This window comes from Primulina tabacum, chromosome 14, assembly GCF_025594145.1.
Source record: "Primulina tabacum isolate GXHZ01 chromosome 14, ASM2559414v2, whole genome shotgun sequence".
Taxonomy (NCBI): Eukaryota; Viridiplantae; Streptophyta; class Magnoliopsida; order Lamiales; family Gesneriaceae; genus Primulina; species Primulina tabacum.
In genome coordinates, this window is record NC_134563.1 from 26,703,049 (window position 1) to 26,721,123 (window position 18,075).

Below are 18,075 nucleotides of genomic sequence, written 5' to 3' on the forward strand. Positions count from 1 at the left end.
CACTTTCTATGATTTCTAAGGTGTTTGCGTTTGTTGTTCAGGAAGAAAGGCAACGTTCTATTTGTCTAAGTTCCTCAAAAACAGCTATGGATCAGTCGTTGGTTCTTGAATCTCCTGCTATAGTTTTGATGCAAAAAAGATTCCAGAATGTAAAAGAAGGAAAGAATGATACAGTTGTTTGCTTGCACTGTGATTACACTGGACACACGAAGACGATTGGGATGGGCAAGCGAGTTGGCAACCTCTATGTCTTTGAAGATTCTGATGTATCCCTTTCACTTTCATGTAATGCGTCCTCCAATAATACTGACATGTGTCATTTTCGGTTGGGACATCCTCATCTCAGCAAAATTTCCATTGTAAACAATAAGTTGATTTTCAGTACAGTACATAAGGAACTTGCACATTTTTCTGTATGTCATCTTTCCAAGAAATGACATGTACCTTTTGCTGCAAACAATAATTTGAGTGAGCGTTCTTTCGATCTATTGGATATTGACATTTAGGGTCATTTTACTCCAATTTCAGTAGAAGGATACAAGTATTTCTTGACCATTGTTGATTATCATACTTGTTTTACTTGGATATATTTGCTAAAGAACCAATCTGATGTGTCAAATATATTTCCAAAATTCTGTAAGCTGATCCTTACCCAGTTTGGTGTTCATATTAAGTCTGTTCGAAGTGATAACACTTTTGAACTTAACTTCGTTGATTTTTTTAAATCAAAAGGTATTATACACTATCAGTCTTGCGTCGAACGCACCCAGCAGAACTCTGTTGTTGAAAGGAAGCACCAACACATATTAAATGTTGCACATGCTCTTTTGTTCCAATCATGTGCCACTGGTCTACTGGAGTGATTGTTTCTTACTGTTGTGTATATTATTAATCGCATACCATCTTCAATTCTTTTTCATAAAACACCATTTTAATGTTGCATCATAAACGCCCTTTGTATGCTCATTTGAAGGTCTTCGGTTCCCTGTGCTATGGATATACTCTCTTATCCTCTCGCCACAAGTTTTGCCCTTACGCTATAAAATATATTTTTCTTGGTTATACACACGGATTCAAAGAATATAAACTCTTAGACCTTGACACGAATGATATATATATTTCTCGGGATGTAGTTTTTCATGAAACTATATTCCTTTTCAAGGATCTTAAAGAACCCAATATTCCTGATTTCTTTTCTGATAGAGTGTTGCCTTCTCTTACTCCTCTTGTATCCTCCGACTCCTTCCTTGTTTCCACACGCTCTCAACGCCCTATTACGCAAACAGCTCATCTTCGTTATTATCACTGTTTTGTTTCTTCCTGTTCTCCTCCAGTCTCCACAGCTTATCCTCTCCATTCTGTCCTTGGTTCAAAAAAACTTGTCTCCCTCGTTTCATGCTTTTGTAAATAATATCTCATCTATTGTTGAGAAATATAGCTTTTCCCAAGCTGTTGTGATTCCTGAATGGAAACAGGCTATGGTCGAAGAGCTTAATGCTTTGGAAAACAATGGGACATGGTCTATCGTTTCATTACCACCAAGAAAATCAGTAGTTTAATGTCGGTGGGTTTATAAGGAAAAATTTTCTGCTGCTGGAACATTGCAGCGTTATAAAGCTCTTCTTGTTGCTAAGGGGTATACACAATAAGAGGGGATCGATTATCTTGAGACCTTTTTGCCTGTTGCCAAACTAGTCCCTGTCAGGTCCTTGTTGGCCATTGTAGCTGTTCGTGGTTTTTTCTTACTCCAACTTGATGTTAACAATGCTTTCCTTCATGGTGACTTGCAAGAAGAAGTCTATATGTCTCTGCCTCCGAGGTATTGTAGAGAGGGGGAGACATTGCTCAAAGGTGTTGTTTGCAAACTGCACAAGTCACTTTATGGACTTAAGCAAGCTTCTCGGCAATGGTTTGAAAAATTTTCATCTACCTTGCTAAATATTGGGTTCACACAATCAAAGGCAGATCATCCTGTTGTCAATGACACTACGCTCTACGCCAATCTTATTGCTGTCAACGACACTACGCTCTCAAATTACTCACATATTCTGGACTTCTTGGGTGTAAGACACAGTCTACGCCCATGGATGTTAATCGAAAATTGTCTCAAGATGAAAGGGAGTTGATTTCCGATCCAGCATCTTATAGGCGTTTGATTGGGATCATGTTATATCTCACAATTATACGACCTGACTTAGCTTACTGCTGTGCATAAGCTGCCAGTACATTTCAAAGTCACGAGTTCCTCATATGGAAGCTGCAGTGAATGTGCTTAAATATGTACAAACGGACAGTTGGGCAAGGTTTGTTATATAATTCCAATTCTGATCTCAAGCTTAGAATTTTCTCTGATGCAGATTGGGCTACAAGTTCTGACACACGGAGGTCGGTTAATGGTTTTGTGTTTTTCTTGCGGAATCCATGGTATCATGGAGGTCCAAGAAACAACAAATTGTCTCTAAATCGTCCGCAGAACCGGAATATCGCTCCATAGCTTCATCCACTTGTGAGATATTGTGGATCATATCTTTAATCAAGGACCTTGGCGTCGTATGTGATGGACCAGCTGTGTTATTCTGTGATAGTCAAGCTGATGTGCACATCTCCTCTAATCCTGTCTTCCATGACGCACTAAGCAACATCGATATGGATTGTCTTATCGTTCGAGAGAAGGTCCAAGCAGGATTGATCAAACTCATGCATGTTTCCTCACAGTTACAGTTAGCCTAATTATTCACAAAACCTTTGTTGGCGTCTGGATTCCATATCCTTTTGTCCAAGATCTGCGTGCATAATATACACTGTCTCATCTTGAGGGGGACTATTAAATATATGTGTGAAAAATAAATAGAAAATTGATGACGTGTTGTGTTTTAGCTTATTAAGCTCATTCATTACTACACTTTGCAATATATATATAAATACATAACCTCTGTAATACTTCTTCAAGTTTTTCAATAAGAAAAGAACTTCCGAATCAATGAAGTTTTTGTCTTTTTTTATAATACAGAGATCGCCTGAAGATAGGCACACAAGAGAAAATGGTGAAGTATGAGGAGGTCGGAGTTCACCTGATAATTCTTAGGGACATCCTGCCTTATTTTTTATTTTCACTAGATATGGCAATGTATCAACTTGATATGATGAGCTGATAAGGGTAGAAAAGTTTAAATTGATAGTAGAATCATTTAGAATATGTACTATTTGAATGTTCATTATTTGATAAAGATAAGGATCAATTCTCGATTAAAGGTTGGGAAAGTATCCGAGTCATCTCATGGATCGAAAGTGATTGATACCGACCTAGCTTCGGGGGTTAGCTCTTGTCCTTATCTCTCGTATGATGGGATACGCTACAGACCACAACCAACCATTTCCTTTAACATTTTTTCTTCGTGATTTCATGTGTGTTTGGGTGACTGTTCAGTTCAACAGCTTGGTCTTAATCATCATCAACCTACCACTTTTCTTACAAATTACACACCTTATTTTCTCACTGAGCATCACTTAGTGTCGTCTCTGGGAAATTTGAGCGAGACGTAGAGGTGGTCAGAAGAATAGGGAGTCAGAGAAAACATACGGCCTGATCAAGATTTGATAAGAAAATGAACCACAATCAGGAGCCACGATCAAAGGAATGAGTTTAGCCCATCTACTTAAGTATCACTCAAACCGTGGAAAGGGCCATGAGGGAAAATAAAGTTCCTTAACCCTCTTTTGGTGAGAGCATACCATTTGAAATAATGAAGGAAACCAAGAAGCATCACAAAGTCATGATAGCATCACTAACACATAAACTCGCGATGAGGAAGAGATAGCCTCTCCTCAGAACATGTAAAAAATGTGGAAAAAAATTTGATCGTTGAGGCAGCAAGTCAGGGGTAGAGTACTTTTCCTCCAAAAGAGTACCCGCTACATTAGTCCTACAAAAAAATTTCCTGCCTGGTTTTTTAAAGCCAAACATTGGCAAGTACAACAGAAGTATCGACCCAGAAGAGCATTAGGGAAGGTTTGAGAATGCTGTTCTTTTATAATGATATTTTGATGCCATCAAGTGAAATTTATTCTTTAGCACTTTGTGCGATCAACGCAACAATTATTCAATAGGCTGGAGCCTGGTTCCATAAAAAGCCTTAGGATGTCTTAGTTCAGGATTTTTACATAGAGGCCTTGGAATTACCTTATGCCATTCTAGATGTCATGATCAATTCCTTTGCCCAGGGCCTCCGAGGTAGCAAATTATTAAAATATATGGAAAAAAAATCCCCCCATACCTATGACGAGCTTTTAGAAAGGGCAAAAAAATATGTGAATTTGGAAGAATGCATAAAAAAGTAAGAGCAAGAAAATTATTTCAGGGGGAGCAGGGGAAACGGAAGACAAGGAGCAAAAAAAAAAGATGAAGAAAGGGAGATTGAGGAGAGAGATAGCATGGTCGCCCTTCTGTGCCCAAGTCCCTTCTCCTATGGCCACAGAAAGTGCCATGTAAGTATATGTGGGTCAGCCAAGGGAAAGGGAATGATGGAAGCTAAGGTGATTTGTTTGCACTGGAGAACCTAAAGCTCCGAACTACTTTTGAGATATATGTTTCCAAGGCAATCAGGGGTAGTTCCCACCTTGGCTACGGCAAGGAGGTAGAAGAGGTGGTGGCGGACTTCGGGCTCATTATATACCTCTGGAGCAGGAGCTGCCACACTCAGAAACCAGAGTAATGATCTGCATGATCTCAACGGGGGCCACTGATGTAGATTTTGGATGAACTCCGAAAGCTGATGGAAGAAGGATAGAAAGTTTTCAAATATCCAAAGAAGTTAATGAGTCCACCGAACCCATCTTGATCTTTGGTCCCAAGGACCTTCAGGGCATTGTGACTCCACATGTCTGACACCCCTAGTTGTCACAGTAACCATCACGGACTAATATGTTGAATGAGTGTTCACCGATTCAGGTAGTTCAATAAATTATGTGTTAATCAAAATAGTTGTGGACAAAATGCCGTTGGAGGGATATCATATGGAGCTGATCTCCATGCACTTGTACAAATTTATAAGGCACGCCATTCGACCATTAGGCTATCTCTGCTTCGCCTTTGCATGAGAAGTGGATATGACTGAAATACTAAGATGGTTTTATTACAGTGATCGATGCTTGTCCCTCTTGCAATGGAATCATGGGGCCGCCTGTAATGAAAGATTTCCAGGCTGTTGCTTCCACGTACCATAAAAAGTTAAAGTTCCTAGTTGGAAAGCAAGTGGGAGTACTATGTGGAGATCAAGGTACATCTTAGAGATCTTACACGATTGAGGTGAAAGAGGAAGGTAAATGGTTCGAAGAAAGTTAAGCCTAATAGACGAGGAAGGTTCCAAATATGAGGGATGTAGTGATGTACAAGTACTGGTTGACAGAGAGGCTGCGACAATGGAAGTAGAGGAGGGTAGATACGTGAATATGGCTGCCAACCTAGAGAAACAAATAAAAGCTTAGCTTCTATAATTTCTCAAAGCCTATAAAGACGTAATTTCTTGGTTTTCAGAGAGAACAGAGGGGTTTAGTCCAGCATGGAAAAGCATTAGTTGAATTTCCTTCAGGGGCTTTGATCTGTCAAACAAAATAAGAGTTATTTCGGAACCGAGAAAGATAAGATGATCAAAGAGGAGGTGGAGGAGTTATTGGAGGCATAACACATTAGAAAAGTTCAATTCCATACCTGGATGTTTAACATGGTATTTGTGAAAAAAGCTCACGAAAATGGAGAATGTATATTAATTTCCGAGATTTGAACATAGCTTGCTCAAAGGATTGCTATGAACTACCTAGAATAGATCAACTAGTAGACTCCACGTCTGGTTACAAGTATCTGTGCTTCATGAATGCTAACCAAGGTTATCAACATATAAATTTGGATTCCATGGACGAGGATAAGGTAAGCTTCATCACCTCAAACAGAACTTACTATTATGTAGTCGTGCCATTCAACCTAAAGAACTCGCGAGCCTTTGGCGATTGAGAATACTTTCATTAATAACTCTTTAGCAAACATCTATATGAGAGGAAGGACAGAGTGACTGATCCTAGGGTGAGGAATAGGAACGTACTATAGAGAGAGCTGATGAGCGGAGAGCTACGACCCGAGCATTCATGAATTCGATGAATGAATGCAGTAAGGGTCTTCCTTATGAGCTATGAGCTAACGACACTGATGATGAAGGAGTCCTACGAGCGAAGAGTACAATGTCTTCCTTCTATGCAGCTAAACTAGTCACTTCCCTCTCGCAGGGGTGACTTATTGGTGCATGATGGATAAGATGTTTTCCTAATAGATTGGGAGGATTTAAAAATTTGTGGAAAATTTTTTTATTAAATCCATGGATCAAGTTCAACTCTTGACCGACCGGGTGGAAAAAATTTTCGTTCTCTGGTTTTATGGGTTAAAATTTAATCTCCAAAAAATTGTGAAGGATCGTTTGCTGAGCAATCTTTCGGATGCTTCAAACAAAATATTCTTCAATGAGCTGCAATAGCTCGTGTTCTAAGAATATTAACACAGATGAATTAAATCGAGTTTGGTTAAAACCAAGCGGAAGAAACTCGAAGTAATCCTTGTGAAGAAGACTGTTATATTAGAAAGCATTTTATCTTATGTAAACTGAATAACCGAAAAGGGACAGATTAGTTTTTGCACTCATCAGTTCAGTTATGGTGACAACTGAACTAATGGATACTCTAACTGATCCAAACAGTTTAAACACAGTAGTTAAACAGTTAAATACACAAGATATGTTTATGGATGTTCGGAGACTTCAACTGCTCCTACGTCACCCCTTCTACCGCCTCGGGTAGGATCCACTAGAAGACTCTGATTTATACAACTCTTTGTACAAACCCACTCAGTTAGGACTTAACAACTGCCTAAACTGAACTCCTAGACTTAGACTGAAGGCAGCACCTTCAAGTCAACACTTCTTTAATATCTATGTGAGAAAGACTACATACACAAGTTTAACGTCTTTGTGCAAGACTGTATTTGAGTGGATGAGAGTGTTCGTGTGTGATAACGGAACAAGGATGTTCTCACACACTGAGAAAAATGCGCTTCTAATCTAAGCTGATAAATCTGTAAAGAGTTCCCTCAACTGGGCTGAATGCTTCTCTTAAGCTGATATGACTTTTAAGCGTGCCCTTTCTTTTCTCTATTGTGTTGTGTCTCTTGTTTGAGTCTTCAATGATCTTCTCTTTATATAGACGGGAAAACTGATCGTACAGTAAGACTCATTCATTGTATCCCTTGCATCTTTAATTCGTTTCTTGGACTTTGTGTCTCGACTTTTCGACTGCCCTTCTGAAACGTTTTTGTTTTTAAAGCACTGATGCAACGCCCATTATTGTCCTTTGACTGGATAATGGCTTTGTACCATCACGTACAGTTGGATTCCACTTGAAGAAGTTTGTCTTCATCCATAACTGAGGGATTGTAACTGATGCTTCGAACTGGTCAGTTGAACTGATCTTTCAGTTGGGCTGGTGAAATCAGTTGAACTGATTTCACACTTGTTCAGCTGGACTGATCAGTTGGGTTTTTTCATCAGTTGAACACTCCTTCGGCTGGCCAGGCTTCTGAGGTTTTCCTGCTAAATCACCTATCAACTGGACAATCAGCTAGACTGCTCAATTGACGTAATCAGTTAGACTGATTCATTTCGTGCGACCAGTTGAGTCTTTAGTTTTGCGAAGTAAACATCTTGTGAGTGATCCTAGATGCTGCACACTATGGTAGATCATTAATAACACAATTAACAAGTTTTTTTATCATCAAAATCAAGATTGCGAACTTGAAAAGTTCCAACAATCTCCCCCTTTTTGATGATTACAAAACCTGAGCAGTTAAGCGCGATATATTCAGTTCAAGGGTTAGCAAGTTCAAATATCATTAAAGGCTCTCCCTTTATAATTGAATTTAATGAAATTAAAATAATCAAAAACTCCATTTTCAAAACTGAGTTAAAACATTTTAAAAGACAGAATTAGGAGACTACTTTTCAGTTGATGAAACGGAAAGAATTTTTCTCAACAACTGAATTTTAAAACTGATTGATAATACTTTTAGTTTGAGAGAAAAACGCAAACGCTCCTCCTCAGAAACTGAATAAAACCCGTATCTGAAAGATATTTATATATTTATTCATTCAGAGATTATAATCATTCAAGCAATGTAGACAAGAGATTTGGAAATATCCATTCAGTTACAATAAAACGCAGCTGAACAAATACAATGTTTTATTTAAAAAAACTTCCTTGTATTTACATCTGAGTACATACATCAGTTGAATAAGAAATATTACTACAACGGTAGCATATTTTAAACAACATCAGATATCAGTTGGTTTGTGTGACAGAACTGTATATACCATTAACTGGTTGCTTGACTGCTTGAACTGCTGCATCGGTTGTGAGTTTATCTTGCTAGAGAAACGAGTTAAACTGCTTGAACTTGACTTCTTAGCAGACTAACTGGTCGAGCAGACTCTGACTAAGCTCAACTGGAATGCAGCTGGTGATTTTAATCATCCAACGTCCCAGAATGGATGAGTTTCGTCTGAAGAACAACTGACTTGGTAGGCTTGCAACTGAAGACTTGTTCAAGGAGCAATTTAGCTCTGCATCTTTGCAGATGATTCTCAGTCCCCTGCAGACTAATTAAAACCCCTAAGTAAAGAGTCTAAAGAAGTGGCTGCAATATTAATCGCAGAACCAATCCTCTTAATTCTTTACCAAAGAGCGACATATAAATATTTTCAAATAGTTTTGAAAATCGTATGAGATACTTTTAAATAGCTTTTAACACTATTTTAAAGTAAGATTTTAAAAACACAATTTTCTTCAAATTTTTTTCTTAGAACAACCTGCTCTGATACCAATTGAAGGATCATTTGCTGAGCAATCTTTCGGATGCTTCATACAAAATATTCTCCAATGAGGTGTAATAGCTCGTGTTCTAAAAATATTAACACCAATGAATTAAATCGAGTTTGGCTAAAAACCAAGCGGAAGAAAATCGAAGTAATCCTTCGTGAAGAGACTGTTATATTAGAAAGCATTTTATCTTATGTAAACTGAATAACCAAAAAGGGACAGAATAGTTTTTGCATTCATCAGTTCAGTTATGGTGACAACTGAATTAATGGATACTCTAACTGATCCAAACAGTTTAAACACAATAGTTAAACAGTTAAATACACAAGATATGTTTATGGATGTTTGGAGACTTCAACTGCTCCAACATCACCCCTTCTACCGCCTCGGGTAGGATCCACTAGAAGACTTTGATTTATACAACTCTTTGTACAAACCCACTCAGCTAGGACTTACCCACTGCCTAAACTAAACTCCTAGACTTAGACTGAAGGCAGCAACTTCCAGTCAACACTTCTTTAATATCTATATGAGAAAGACTACATACACAAGTTTAACGTCTTTGTGCAAGACTGTATTTGAGTGGATGAGAGTTTTCGTGTGTGATAACGGAACAAGGATGTTCTCACACACTGAGGGAAATGCGCTTCTAATCTAAGCTGATAAATCTGTAAAGAGTTCCCTCGACTGGGCTGAATGCTTCTCTTAAGCTGATATGAATTTTAAGCATGCCCTTTCTTTTCTCCGTTGTGTTGTGTCTCTTGTTTGAGTCTTCACTTATCTTCTCTTTATATAGGCAGGAAAATTGATCGTACAGTGAGATTCATTCATTGTATCCGTTGCATCTTGAATTCGTTTCTTGGACTTTGTGTCTCGACTTTTCGACTGCCCTTCTGAAACGTTTTGTCTTTAAAGCACTGATGCAATGTCCATTATTGTCCTTTGACTGGATAATGGCTTTGTACCTTCACATACAGCTGGATTCCACTTGAAGAAGTTTGTCTTCATCCATAACTGAGGGATTCTGACTAATGCTTCGAACTGGTCAGTTGAACTGATCTTTCCGTTGGGCTGGTGAAATCAGTTGACTCGTATGTTGAACTGATTTCACACTTGTTCAGCTGGACTGATCAGTTGGGTTTCTTCATCAGTTGAACACTCCTTCGGCTAGCCAGGCTTCTGAGGTTTTCCTGCTGAATCACCTATCAACTGGACAATCAGCTGGACTACTCAATTGACGTAATCAGTTAGATTGATTAATTTCGTGCGATCAGTTGAGTCTTTAGTTTTGCAAAGTAAACATATCGTGAGTGATCCTAGATGCTGTACACTAAGGTAGATCATTAGTAACACAATTAAAAATTTTGTTATCATCAAAATCAAGATTGCGAACTTGAAAAGTTCAAACAAATTGCATTTTCGGAAAAGTAAGAGTTGGGATTTATGATCACGGAAAGAGGGATCCAAGCGAACCCATAAAAGATAAGAGTGATCGAAAATATGTCCCCACCTCGAGTCTACATGAGGTACAATAATTAACATTCAGGATTGCAGCCTTATCTAGGTTTATATTCCTATCTGCCCAATGTAGTGTGCCTTTCCTCTTCATTTTGTGAAAGGCCAAATATTTTGAGTTGGCCCTGTATTCTCATGAAGATTTCATAGAATTGCACCATTACCTATCCGAGCTCATGGTCCTCACCAAACCAAGAGGGGGAGAGATCCTATGGGTTTACCTCTCATCCATAGACAAGCTCATCAGTTTAATAATTTTCAAATATAAATGAACAAATCAGCTGCCATCTATTATGTGTCGCATGCCCTTAAGGACACCAAGAAATGGTACTCCGAGTCGGAAAAGTTAGCCTTCATGATGGTGATCACTGCACTTAAACTTAGGCTTAGTTCTTATCGTATCCTATCACTGACCTCACAAAAAGTCCTATGGGAGATTCTTAACTCAACCAAACATGTTAGGAACGTTGGTGAAGGACTTCCTATTTGGAAGAATATGATATACACTATGAACTGAGGACCGCGATTAAGGCGCAAGCATTGTCAGATTTATTAGCTGAGACGTTGATTGAATAAAGTAAGGACCTGTGGAAGGTTTATGTGGATGGATCGTCGTGTATTGAAGGTGGCAGAGTAGGAGTGATGTTGATCTCACCTGGAGTAAGTGAAGTAAAGTTGGTAGTTCGCGGGGATTTTAAGGCCTTCGAAAATGAACCAAAAGATGAGGTCGTCCGTGCAGATTTGCAAGCAGTTCGGAATGCTATGGCCAAGAGGGTGCATGTCTTCTCGATTCTCATTTAGTAGCCCAGTAGGTAAACGAGGCATTGTGAGGTTAAGAACGAGAGGATGATGAATATATTACATTTATTAACCGCATGAAGGAAAATTTTGTTGAGAATTTTTGAACAGGTTCCGAGGAAAGAAAATGAAAAATCCGATTACCTTGAATTATTAGTACAGTTGGAGCTCGCTCCCATACAGAAGCTATGATTTGGATGAACCAAAAGAAAGAGATTGGAGGAAAGAAATTTTGAAATAATTGGAGGGGGTGTTGCCCGAAGTGGGAAGGCGAGCCAAGAGTTTAAAGGTGATGTGCCTCCGTTTCGTGATCATGAAAGGCATATCTATAAAAGATCCTACGAGGGATCATGGGACAATGCTACTAGACGATTTTATCATGATTCAATAGCTGCAATCATAAATGATTTATGACATTCTTATGATTAAAGGGTCGATTCGTTGAATGTGTCTGATTAGGATAAGCTCATATAAAGGAAAAGTGTTGTTTCGAATCACATGAGTTGTAAATCATCGGCTAACTGTAACCCTGAATCATTTGATGAAGATCAAACATATGGCTTATAAAAGGGTTTATCAGTGGATTCCATATTTTGAAATTGTGGGAGTTATAATGACTGCTAAATTACTGAGAAGAGTGCAACTACCTAATTTTTTTTAAATGAGTTCCAAAATTGACAGTTGCCAAAATTTGAGTCAGTGGACGATTGACTTTGCCAGTTGAATTTGACTTGATGATTTTTCAAAAAGTTTTAATATATATGATTATAATTACCCCATTCACATCAGTGATGTCCAATCTTCAATCGATATTATGATAAAATCACGATCAAGGATTGTTTGATGGATTAAGCTTGGAGTATCCTAGTGAAACTAAAACAAGTAGGAGTCCTAGTTAGGCAAAGCACCTGGTATGGGTTTGAATCATTGGACTGGAGTATGATAATAAAATAATAATAGGAGTTTTGACATGTTGATTCAGAGTGTCTTACATTATCTAGATACGATATAAATAAGATTACATTATCTGGATATGATCTAGATATGATTACATTACCAAGATAAGACTCTTGATATCTTAGTTGGTCAAAATTACTAGTAAGAATCATGGTAGAATTCTACTAGATCCAATTTATTATTTAATATGAGATTTCATATTAAAGTTTAATAATCAATAATTTATCTCCCTAGACTAGAGCAATTCGGCCACGACGTTTGTTTTGAAAAGAAGCACTCGGCCACCAATGACCAACCGACTTCACTGCTCCGCCGCTGCCATTTGCACTTTTAATTCTCAATGCACAAATTTTCTATCTTCTCTAGTGAGATCTAGAAAAATAAAAAAATTATCGATCTTGGACCTGATTTGACGATCAAAGAAAAGTTTTTGATCCAATTGATTGTTAACATGGATTTACAATATGAGCTATCTTCGCTTAACATCCGGAAAGTTGGAGCCAAGTGAATTATCCACTAATTGTAACAATCAATATAACCCCTATTGTTGAAATTAAAAACATAAAAGTATCCAAGCATTAATTTTAAATGTCAAAAAAAAATTTCAAAACTTTTATTTCACTTTTATGACAAGAAAACAATATATCAACAATGATATCGGAGTCAAGTTTCTCTAAACCGAATGGTTCAATGGTGTTTATTGCCTGAATCATGTTTATTTTATGATTATTAACCACAAAATAAATTTTTGCTGAAATTGCAGTGTATGATAAAATTTTTTCTAAAAGCTAAAAAAATTCGCACGCTGCCCAAAATAGTTTTGTGCAACACGCAAGAAATGGTTTCCTCTCAGACAAAGCAAATTAAACTGTACAATTTTTTTAAATAAAAAACTTATTTTCTTTTTTCTAGTTCGGCATGGATGTTTATGCAACAGCCTTGCTCGAGAAAGATGCCTGAGAAGATGTTGGCCAAATAGTTCGTGCAGCCTACTGTGCGTGGGCTAGAGCTGCCCACCAGAAATGTTTCGGGCAACCCTAGTCCCCGTCCCCAAACTGTTTTGGACCCGAGGTGATTTTTTTATTTTTTAAATTATTTTTGGGTCAAATTGAAATTTTTGATAATTTTATCAGTTTACCCTGAAATTTATTTTTGATAAAATTATGGATATTTTCTAATAAAAAAATAATTATAATATTATTTTAATTATTTATAAAAGTTTTTAAAATAATTTAATTATGAATAAATTAATTTTTAAATTTAATTTGAATTATGACGCTTAGTTACAAATCTACATGACACATGATTTGATGATAATATGTGATATATGTTAAAATGATGTTTGAGAGCCATGAAAATATTTCTAGGTATATATTATGATATTTTGTTGTTTTTTAGTTTTTAATTATTAGATAATTATTAAAGTGAGTCTGGTTTATGACCCGTTTTCACACGATAAAAATATATTTCAAAGTACCATAAAAATTTAATGTAAATTATTAGAATTATTGAGAGATCAAGATAGGAATATACTGAGCGCTGATTATCAAGAGTTTTGAAGATTGAAGACATGTAAAATATTGGAATCTTATGTAATATTGCATCTGTGTTCCTACATTTACTTAGTTTTTGGACTTAGATCCGTGTATGACTCAAATGGATCAAATAGCTCTAGGTTGATCGATTGTCCTTAATTTATTATTTATGATGGATGTGATGTATAATAAATAATAAGCATGAGTGTTCTTAATACTATTTATAATAAAAATGTTGCATTAATCCTAATACAAACTAACATGGAACAATTTTAAAATAAAAATGATGAGAAAAAATTTCAAAATTATAATACCTCATTTTGTATACGATTCAAATTTAAATCAAACTACAAAAAGAAAAATAAAAATGAGTTAAAATTTAATTTGCTCCCACCAACGGTGGTTGCATGATGAACGCTATCGCAGTCAGTGTCTAACTCATATTATTGGGAAGGCCTTGGATGCTAGAAAGATATGACTCACAATGACATATGTGATGATATATGTGATGTTAATTAGATGGTATTATCATGAATTTGGCTTATATTATTGGAGGAACACATAACGACTATTCACTATGATTCAACATTGATGGACCCGACATGACATGTGATAATAAACGACGTCACATTATTAGGTCCTTATCAAGCGTGAGGCAAACTACGTGGGGGTTGCATGTACACTTATTAAGGATCTTCCAAAAAGAGGAAGCGGCAGATGCTAGTGCTGGTGAAATAAGCTTGATAAATGGCGGGATCATGTTATTAAAGTAAAATGTTATGTGTTAGCTTCTATGTCAAATGAACTACATAAGTTGTTTGAGGAAGTTGTAAGTGTTGCTAAAATTTACATCCACATGTAAGAGTAGTATGATGCAGAGACACGTCCTTTGAGGCACGCTGCTTTCAAAGGGCTCATGACTACACGTACGTGACATGGGACCTTTGTCCATGAGCATGTATAAATATTATCGGGCTTATCGAAAATCTAGCGGGCGTGGACGTGGTATTACCGAGAGAGTTATCAACAAACATACTACTTTTTTCGCTCTCATCCACATTTGACGTCTTCATCGTAGACTTAAATTTGAATAAGTTAGATGATAGTGTTGAAGAGGTATTCAACATGCTTACTACTTATGAGATCACCATAAAGGAAAAAAAAACATGTTCTTCAAGTGAGCTCCACGTTTGGGACCAAAAGGGCACCCCAAAATTCGGTAAATAAGAGTTCTGCCCCTTATAAGTATAACAATCCTAATAAGAAGCGAGCTCCGAAGGTTACTAAAAGGCCACAAATCTCAAAAAGTCGGAGCATGTTTATATTCAATGCAAGAAGCCAGAACATTGGAAGCTCAACTGTGCGCATCATCTAGTCTAGAAGCATTATGACAAGGTTATGTTCTATATTGAAGAATATGTCTCAATTAACTCATAATCTTTGGTATTGGATATTAAACGTGGATCTCATCTTTGCAATGATTTCCAGGTGATGACAAGAAGCAAATTTCTTAAGAAATGAGAGACCTTCTTATGAATGACTAAACACGGTTTCGGGGTAGGATCCCCTTAAATCCCAACAAATATAAAAAGTTATCTCCTAGAATTACGATAAAAGTATGAAAAAAAATGTTTAAACAAGAAGTTCTAAACTAAAAATACTAGATTTGGTGAAAAAGAGAAGTCGGTGCACGGAAATTTTGAATTTCTTCAACTTCCAGCTTTTTTCTCCCCCAAGCTTCAATGGATGCTGAAAAGTCATTCTTTCCTTGCCCAAATCTCGCCCATATGCCACTTTTGTGCCCGAAATTGGTAACCCTTGCCCAAATGGAAATAAATCTCGTGCACAAAATTTTTCAAAATTGAACCCTGCTCGAGCAGTAAGACTCTATCGGCCGAGCGCCAAATCCTCTGTCTTTCGTCTCTCAAAGAACACAAATCGCGCCCGGAGCAGTAAGATCCTATCGCCTGAACGCCAACCTTTTTGTCCTGCTTCCTTCATACAGCAGCAATCGTGCCCGAGCTGTATCATCTTACCACCGGAGTGCCAACCCTTATGTCTCAATGCTGGCAAAATCACTCTTTGCGCTTGAACGGTAAGATTATGCAGCCCCAGCACCAAAAATTCTGCCCAAATTCTCATCCTTCTCCTCTAGCTTTATACTTTCCCCCCTATCTCAGTTTCCCAGCCATTTCGCCTGCAAATTTATCAAATACGTGTGAGCCACATTCATATGCATATGATATGTCTAAAATGAACAAAATGTAGATGAAATGCACACATACATCATGCAAACATATAAAAAAAAAATGCAATAAAACACGTAAAAACGACACATATCAATGAAAAATGTAGCTAGAGTAGCTATGAATTCCATTGGAGACTTAGGTTTGAAAAATAATCTTAAGTTATTATTTAAAGATGTTTTATACGTTATTGATTTGGTTAAAAAAATTATTTTGTTTCTATGCTTGATAAAAATAAATTTTCTTGTTCTTTTGCTAATTATGTTTGCAATATTTATAAGAATAAATGTTTAACTGTAATGAGTGTATTAGAAAACGAACTTTAAAACTTAAAAATAAAATATTTTCATTTAAAATGTCCAGGTTAACAAGATTTCAGCAACAAACAAAATAAAACAAGATAACCTTAACCAAACATACTTATGACATGGTAGATTATGATATATTTCTCAAAAAAAAGATACACAAACTAGTAGATATGAAATATTTGATTTGTCAAACATAATATCTTTTCTTACATATGAGTCATGTCATAAAAGAAAAACGACTAAAACATCTTTCCTAGGTAAAGTGGAACATGCTCATGAAATATTGTAATTGATCCATTCAGATGTTCATGGTTCGCTAAGTGTTAGCACAAAATATGAGTATTTTTTTTGCATTACCTTTACTGATGACTACTCAATGTACGAGTATGTATATTTGATGAAATACAAGTTTGAAACTTTTGAAAAGTTCATATAAATTAGAGCTGAAGTAGAGAAACAACTAAGAGAAAGTATCAATATATTTAGATCTGATCAAGATAGAGAATCTTTGAGCACGAAGTTCAGAGACAATCTAAAAAAGAATGAATTCTTTGCGCACCCTTCCTGCCATACCATTGTTGAATTGTGTATTAGAACTTCGTGATAGAACATTGATACTCATGGTTTGATCTATGATTAGATTCATTGAACTGTCTCTATCCTTTTACAGATATACGATTGAAACTGTGGAAAAGTTGTTGAATAATCTCCATACATAGGCAGTGAAAAAAACGCAATATGAAATGTGGATGTGAAAATTTCAAAAATATTTTACCTAAGCATATGTGTATGTCCTACTTATGTAATTTAGACAGTTGGAGAAAAATTCAGTAGTAGATTCAAATTGTGCTACTTTGTAGGATATCCAAATAACTCTGTTGGATATTTCTTCTATTTTCCCAAGGAAACAAAGGTTTTATTAAAACCTACAGTCAAAACCCTAAACCTACCACTCATTATTTTGGCATCCCCCCTTCATCATACTCCAGCAACCTACTTCGAATTCCAGCAGCTTTCCACCTTCGAAAATCCTCAAAGTTTTGCAAAAAACTCCCTCCCCGCCTCTCATGTGCAAGTTCTATGCGAACGTCTCTAAGGTTTCGAGCGTATATTTGCAAAGGCACACCACGCCCTAAACCATTATTTTTGCATCTTCACATCATAGTACACATTTTATTTGATCTTTCATGCCACACATTAGACCTTTTGATAGGAAACGGTTTGCTCAAGCTTTGACATGAAATTATTGGTTTTATGTGTATGTAACTCACGTTTTTGTGTACTGTTGGTAAGGGGCTGCCTGGACCATCATGTGTGTATTCATTTATAGTAGGTTTTCATTATGTCAAGTGGAGAATTCAGATCGGGCCAGGTTAAGAGGGAAGGGACCGACGGTATGCTTATAGATCTAGGGTTTCCGTGGCTAGATCGGGAGAAATGGAAGGTGCAGCCGTGCATGGCTTGGTTCCAGCCGTGGGCCTAACACTAGTGGGTGCGTGACATGAGTGTGAAAGGGCTGTGAGCAGTTGGACGTGAGGGTAGAGGTGACGGGAAGGAAAAAGGGGTAGTCGGGTCACTCCTTGGTAAGATCGAGCAATGTGCGTGCATGGAGCTGTAGGCATGGTTAAGGTTGGTCCATTAGGGCGTCCATGGCTTGATCTTGGTCCTAGGTAACGTTTTTTTGAGGCTGGTTCGAGTTGGTTAGGTCTAAAATCGAAAATTTGAGGGTTTATTGCATTAGGGTTTGTAGGGTGCATGTGTGCAGAAATTTCCAGCAAGTGGTAGGGGTTTATAAGGGGTTCCAAA